General features: G+C 40.8%; 1 protein-coding gene and 1 pseudogene across 1 annotated transcript in view; both read right to left on the bottom strand.

Annotated features, from left to right (window-relative positions):
• DACH2 (dachshund family transcription factor 2) overlaps positions 1 to 8026 on the bottom strand; it is a 792597-nt gene that overhangs the window by 715987 nt on the left and 68584 nt on the right. The window lies entirely within an intron of this gene.
• Positions 1052 to 2091, bottom strand: LOC142434267 (non-selective voltage-gated ion channel VDAC1 pseudogene; annotated as a pseudogene).

The raw sequence follows: 8026 nt of genomic DNA, 5'->3' as shown, positions 1-8026 counted from the left end.
GCACCATAGCAAGATGAGGAACAAACCACAGCCCACTCATGGCCATCGAGTCAATGCAGACTCATAGAAACCATTTAAGCTGATGAGTAGAATTGCCCCAAAGACCACGTGTACGACAGAAACATGGGAATATCACCCCATTTACTTCTCACTTTCTTAGCAACAGAGGGTTTATTTAAAATGTGGCCTGGAATGTAAACCAATGAACCCAGAACCGAGAATTTGGATCTACATGCTTATTGATGAAGTCCTTTACCTTACATATTTGTGTCTTGGTTTCTTAATGATTAAATTTGATCTTTTTTAATTCAAGTTTTATTTTAAGTGATGTTAATTACAGCATTTTATGGGGGAGGATCTAATTCCACACAAAATGGAAGACTCTAAAATGTACCCATGACATGACTAAAAAACAAATTGAGTGGTGAAGACACCACCAGCCCGATTGAGATTCTGGGGGTGGTTCCGGTTACCGACATGGCTGGCCAGGGGGTTGTTGGTGTTGGGAGCTAGTCCACACTCCGGGGCAAGGACACAAAACCACAACTTGAGAGGGGTTAAAAGTCCTGGGTTATTGGCTTCATCACACCTACCTTCTTCACCCCAAAATGGCACACGCGCACACACAAATCAGCTATCACACCAGCAGAGGACTTTTGGTGTAAATAGGTGATGGACCAGAGTGGAAACAGGTCATGAAGATGGGTCTTCAAAAGCCCATTTCGGCTGGGTGTGCCCACACCATCAAGCAGTGAGCGCTCAGGTTAGGAAAGCAAGGTTCGATTCTCAAGAAGTCACAATTTCATTCCTGACTCACTGTGAAGTTACAAAGTGCCTACACATGAGCAGCTTCCACTTGCAGTCATTTCTAGATCAAAAAGAAACCTGAAATATCTAGAAGGGGTCACCAAGTCCACCACCCCGCCCCCCAAAGTCTACAGCTGAAAGACCTTTTGGAGCTGGGTCTCTTCTGTACCTCAGAGAGGGGAACACATTAAAGCTGAGTCAGCTGTCACCTGGAGGTCTAACATGATATTGAGTAATGCTTGCATCCCAGACATACAACAGTAACAGGTACACTAGAATTCTGAAGGTAGCTATGCTGCAAAATAGTTTAAAATTAGATGATTGTACAGTATTCATTTAAGCTTGGAATTCCAGTCCTAGGCCAAGCTTGTGGCCACCGGCGTTGACGTTCTTGCCGTCCAGCAGAGCAGACAGCGTCAGTTTGATGCCTGGCTTTAGGGTCTGAGTGTAGCCTAAAGCCGATCAGGCTGGAGTTGTTCACCTTGGCGGAGAAGCAGGCGTCAGGGTCGAGCTGGTACTTGGCTGCTATTCCAAAGCGGGTGTTGCTATTCCAGCTGTCCAGGCGAGATTGACCGCAGTCTCCAACTTCTTGTTCACCTTCTGGTAAATGGAGCCGCCAAACTCTGTCCCGTCATTCACATTGGTGTGAAGCTGGAATTCATCCGTCTTATAGCCAACCGCAAAGTTGCTCTGGGTCACCCGGGGCTTGGCGGTCTCAAAGTTCATCTGGTAGCCAGCCAGCCAGCCCTTGTAGCCCAGCACCAGAGCCCCACGGATGGCAGGCCCGGCGATGTCAAAATCCACGTCACAGCCCAGGTTGACAAGCTCCCGCTTGTACGCCGTCTTGATTTTGGCGTTCTTTTTCCCAGTGTTCGGGGAGAAGGATGAATCGAAGGTCAGCTTCAGTCCCCGGGTCAGCTGGTCTTCCACGGTGATCTCAGTGCCAAGGGTGTTGTCCGTGTTCCACTTCTCTGTGAACGTCAGCCCATACTCGGTCCACCGGTACTTGGTTTCCAGACTGCCGTGACTTTGTTGGTCTCGGTGTTGGCTGAGCCGGAGTTGGTAAATTCTAGTCCATTCTCGGATTTTGTTTTCAAATCCAGTTTTATGAGGCCAAACCCGTAGGCCTTGGTGAAGACATCCCGAGCAGGTTTGCCAAGGTCAATGTACGTGGGAGGGACAGCCATCCTCTGCTTGGAGGCGGTAGCAGCGGGCTCGGCGGTGGCGACGGCATGGACTGCGGCGCAGAGGAACCGGGCGAGCGGTGGGCGGGGCAGCGCGGACTACGACCTAAATTTGATCTTATAGCAATAATTCTCCCAATCTAAACCACTTTGAGTGAGACCTAAAAATGTGTATGTTTAACGAGCTCACCTGAGGAATATGATACTATCCAAAATCTGAGAATTACTAGCATCTAATAGTGCCATGTGACATTATTGATTTAAAATTAATTATAATAAAGACAAGAAGAATTTGCCTGATATTTCCCCCAATTTTCTCTCTAAAATATATAAAAACAAATACCTCATGGGATGTAATTGTTTTAATCTTTTCAGGTGACTGAAGTCCGTTTAGTATGTGAACAGCACTCTTGTTTACAGAGCTCCAGTCAGGATAGGATGAAGGATTGTATCAGTTATATGAGAGTGAATTTTTTAAAAACACTGCTATAAAATTCAGAGAAAATTTATTAAACACAAATATCAAACTTTGAAAAAATTGTATCTCACAAACCTTCCATCCAAGTCTATACATTTCTGAAGGAAGTGTTTCCAATCTCTCTAACCCTTCCCCAAAAGGATTCCACCTTCTTCAATTTATATCACATCAAAATTGCAGTTTTGACATCCTGGCAAAACACAAATCATGTTCCTTTGAAATTTTCTGTGAATTTTGGGAATAAAAAGAGTTATGTAGGGGCAAGAGCAGGGATGAAGGATACAATATGGTTTTCCAAGGCATTCTCCTAGGACAGGCCTTGCTATATTTGACAAATGAACATGGGACATGCATGATGGAAAAAAGTATTCCTTGGTGAAATTGTCCTGGATTTTTCTCACCAGTGCACCTGTCAATCATCTCAAAAAGTCTTAATAAACCTTTGTGATCATCTTGTGGTCTTTGAAAAAAATGTATCAATAATACTCCTATTAAAACACCTTAATACGGCTTTGTGACAATCTTGTGGCCTTTGAGAAATAAAATGTATCAATATTACTCCCCTTTAGAGTCCTAAAAAATGATCACCATCACCTTCTGAGTGGACCTCTCTGCCTTGAATTTAACTGGAAATGCAACCTAATTCGAGGAGGACAAGAGTATTACCGAGGGAACTTGTCTGCAGAAATCCACTGATGACAAAGATGTTTAAACATGTTTGCTTGGAATTAACCCATGACTCTATGAAATATAACTTCTAGCAGCAATAATTTTGGGATTCATACATTCATACTCCTATTCACCAGCCTTAATTGTTTCTTTATTAACATCAACAGTGCACGATTTCCTTGGAACCAGATGAACTAGGCAATTGTTTATGTCAAACAACTTGACAGGCACCCAGGATGCCCCTCATACCCTCCTTGTATCTCCACCTAGCTACTTTGATGGTTTATCATTCTTGCATTAAGGATAGACTTCATAGAAGGGAAACACAGTGATTCTCAGCTTTGAAGAACAAACAAGTCACTTAGTTTTTGTAAACTTGTTTCCATACCGATAAATTAGGGATGATTTCTAAAATTCAATGAAATTATATGAGTGAAAATGCTTTGGAAACTATTGTATGACATCTCACTGCCATCGAATGATTCCACTTAAATAAAAGGCAAAAACAGGCAAATGTATAGAGACAAAAACAGACAAATGTATAGAGACAAAATGTATAGAGGCAAATGTATTAGTAGTTAGCAGTGGTAGTGGTGGTTTGGACATTGGGGTTTATTAAAAAAAGTCTTTTTGGAGCACCAGTTTGAAGTTTGGTCACTCTTTCCCTGTGCATATATAACCTATGTCCTCCCCTTGGGTGAGTTGGTGCCATGTTCCCCCGCTATCTGTTTATTTTTATTCCTTCTCCCTTCTTTTTAGTTGGCTATCAAAAGATATAGCATCTGGGGTCTGAAAGGCTTGAAGACAAATAAGCAACCATCTAGCTGAGAAGAAAGAAAGCGACATGGAAGAAACACACCAGCCTGTGTGATCACAAGATGTTGATGGGCCCAGATATCAGGCATCAAAGACGCAAAACAGAAAATCATATCATTGTGAATGAGGCAGAGAGCAGAGTGGGGACCCAAAGCCCATCTGTAGGCAACTGGACATCCCCTTACAGAAGGGGCATGGGGAGGAGACGAGCCAGTCAGGGTGCTGTATAGCAACGATGAAACATGCAACTTTCCTCTAGATATGTAATGCTTCCTCCCCTCCAACTATCATGATCCCTTGTAAATACGTCTAGACCAGAGCGTGTACACTGGTACAGATAGGAACTGGAAACACAGGGAATCCAGGATAGATTAACCCCTCAGGACCAATAATGAGAGTAGCAATACCAGGAGGGTAAAGGGAAGGTTGGGTAGGAAGGGGGAACCAATCACAACGATCTACATATAACCCCCTCCCTGGGGAATGGACAACAGAAAGTGATGCCGGACAGTATAAGACAAAATAATAATAATTCATAAATTACCAAGGGAGGCAGCAGCGGGGATGGAAAGGAAGGCAAAAAATAAGGAGCTGATATCAAGGGCTCAAGTAGAAAGAAAATATTTCAGGAATAATGATGGCAACAAATGTACAGATGTGCTTGTCACAGTGGATGTGTGTATGGATTGTAAGAAAAGTTGTATGAGCCCCCAATAAAATGATTTTAAAAGAAAAAAAAGTAGTTTTGGTTTATAGTGATGGGAAAATTGCATTGATGGAGGGTAGGTTGTATAGACAATATAATTGCTGGCAATAAGTTGTACAGTTGCAAAAAGTTGAATTGGCAAAAGATGTGTTATAGATATATTTATGATAAAAACAACAAAGTAGTTACGATGACTACTTGTGTACAACTAAACATCGCATCTTATATGTTTTAGTTTCTTTGGAGGCTTAAAGTCATAATTTCTTGAGGCATTTCCAATTGAGCTATTGTTGCTTTTCTATCTCCTAGCTTTTATAGTGCTGAGGTTCCTAAAATCTTGAGAGCAACTATCCAAGGTACAACAATGAGTCACTATTTACTTGGAGCATTAGAGAGAGTCGAAACTAGGAGGAAGAAGTTGAATGGTGTGACTAATTGCCTTCATGAGCAACTACCTACTTTTCCATGAGACCAGGAGACTTGAATGGTTCAAGGATTCCATTATTAATAGAAAAGGAGAAGTTTGGAACAGAATTTCAAATACCCATAGAATCCATAGTTTTGGAGCCATGAAGGGTGCATACAGTCTTAAAACTATTGCTCTGCAATCATTAATCCTTAAACCAAAATGATTCCCTGAAGATTCCTTAAAAATACCTTCAGGACCAGGGGTGTGAAGGGCGGTACTGGAAGAGTAGAGGGTGAGTGGGTTGGAAAGGGGGAACCGATTACAAGGATCTACATGTGACCTCCTCCCTGGGGGGCGGACAACAGAGAAGGGGGGAAGGGAGATGCCGGATAGGGCAAGATATGACAAAATAATAATTTATAAATTTATCAAGGGCTCATGAGAGAGGGGAGAGCGGGGAGGGAGGGGAAAAAAGAGGACCTGATACAAAGGGCTTAAGTGGAGAGCAAATGCTTTGAGGATGATTAGGGCAAAGAATGTACAGATGTGCTTTATACAATTGATGTATGTATATGTATGGATTGTGATAAGAGTTGTATGAGTCCCTAATAAAATGTTTTTTAAAAAGGGGAAAAAAAGAAGAAAAACCTGTTAAATAAAATACCAAACAATAGTTTAATATAATTAGTAAATAATGTCTTCCTGAGCACTATGCTCATTAAAGATTTATCTATTAGGGATCATATTGGCAAGAGCAACTTGAAAGATGAGATAGAAATCTTGGACAAGTGAGTTAATGTTAAGGGAGTAGGAATAAGAGAAGGAGGATGAAAATGGTTGCAAAATCCATGTCACTGAATTGCACATGTAGAAAATGCAACTGTTTCATGATTTTCAGTATATATCCTCCACAACAAAAAATAAAATTTTAAATACTCTGGAAACTATAATTTCCATGTGCATTTACATAACTTTAGAACTTTATTATGGTTTTTATATACATATATCATAAAGTTTTTCATTTTTACTACCATACATGTGAATTTAGTGGAATTAATTACATTCACAATGCTGTACAAAATCACTACCATCTAGCTCTGAAAATTTTTTATTGCCATAAACAGGAATTCTGTACCCCTTACTCCTAGACTCTGGTAGTCTCTAATCTAATCTACATCGTCTGTATTGATTCGTGTTGTCCAGACGTTCCACATAGGTGGAACATGTCGTATTTATCCTCTTGTGTCTGGCTTTTTCCTCATAGCATAATGTTTTCAAAAGAGCCCTAGTGAGCGAGCACCTAGCTACGAACCAAAAGGTCAAAGATTTCAACCTACTAGATCCTCCATAGGAAAAAGTTTGCGGCCTGCTTTGGAAAGATTAAGCCTTGGAAACCAGATGGGACAGTTCTACTCAGTCTTGTAGGGTTCTTCTGAGTTTGAATAGACTAGACAGCAGTGGGTTTAATGTTTTCAAGTTTCATTCATATTGTAGAATATCCTAGAATTTTATTTATTTGGGGGATCAAACAATATTTCACTGTATGTGGTTGTTGCTGTTGTTGGGTGCCATTGGGTCAATTCCCACACATAATGACTGTGATGGTTAGGGATTGTGATAACCTGACACTGCTGTCTAGAGGTGGAGTCAAACCTGTCAATCATGTTGCAACCTGATGACATTTCTTGATGTCATAAGCCTCGGGGATAAGAGTGAGAGAATGAGAAGAGCTGAGTCCTCTTTGGCCCTTTGCCTTCTGCCAGATCTGGATCTTGCACCTTATTCTTTCATGTCCTGTTGCATCATTGGTCCAGGAGCCATTAGCAGACTACTGATAGTGAATTCGTTCAGCCAACTATGGACGTTTGCTTCCAGTAGCCTGGCCCCCCTGCTGTCTCTGCTTAGTCATCTTAGTTGCGTTCCTTGATCTCATGTTGCTTCCTGTATATCAGCTTCCACTTAGCAGAAGGCTGACTTGTACTGGACTGACTTTAGGTTGTAAGCCAGTTCTTGATATAAGTCTCTTTCTATATATAACATATACAAGACCACTGGTTTTTGTTCCTCTAGAGAACCCAATCTAACACAGTGATCATTTGCATAATAGGATCAAACATTAGTCAGTCTTGTGCGCTCCTCATACTTCTTGTTATGCTTAAGCTTTTTGTTTTCGGTCACTGTGTCAACCCATCTCATTGAGGGTTTTCATCCAAGTTTGATGATTTTCCCCAGGAACTGGTCCCTACTGGTGACATTTCCAAAATATATGAGATGATGTCTCACCATCCTTGATTCTAAGGAGCATTCTGGTTGCACTCCCTTCAAGACATATGTATTTGTTCAATATTTTTACCATAATTCAAATGCATCAATTCTTCTATGGTTATCCATATTTGTTGCCTAATTTTTACATACGTATCAGTCAATTGAAAATACTACAGCTTGGGTTAGGAATTCTTTTGTTCTCAAAGTGACATATTTTCTCTTTAATATTTTTAAGAAGTCTTGGGGCACATATTTTTCCAGTACTTTTGGATAACTGCTGCTTGAACATTAAGTGTAGATCAAAATAAAATTAAATCTTTGATAACTTTAAACTTTTCTCCATTGATCATGATGTTGCCTATTGGTCCAGTTCTGATTATTGTTGTTTTCTTTCTATTCAGGTATAACTGAATTTTGTGGTGTTCCACAGTAAATGCTACAGGTACTCTTTGCTTTCAGCAGGCAAGATTATGTCTGTCACCTGCACATGGAAGGTTGTCAATGAACCTTCTTCCAAACCTGATCATACTTTCTTCATATAGCCCAGCTTCACAGACTATTTACTCAACACACAGTTTGAATAAATATAGCGAGAACATTTAATCCGAGGCACATCTTTCTGGATTTTAAATGATGCAGCATTACTTTGTTCTGTTCAAACAACTGCCTTTGATCCATGTATAGGTTCCTTA

This window comes from Tenrec ecaudatus, chromosome X (genome assembly GCF_050624435.1).
Source record: "Tenrec ecaudatus isolate mTenEca1 chromosome X, mTenEca1.hap1, whole genome shotgun sequence".
Lineage (NCBI taxonomy): Eukaryota > Metazoa > Chordata > Mammalia > Afrosoricida > Tenrecidae > Tenrec > Tenrec ecaudatus.
Note: the sequence above shows the minus strand (reverse complement) of the source record. Positions and strands in the feature narration are given on the sequence as shown.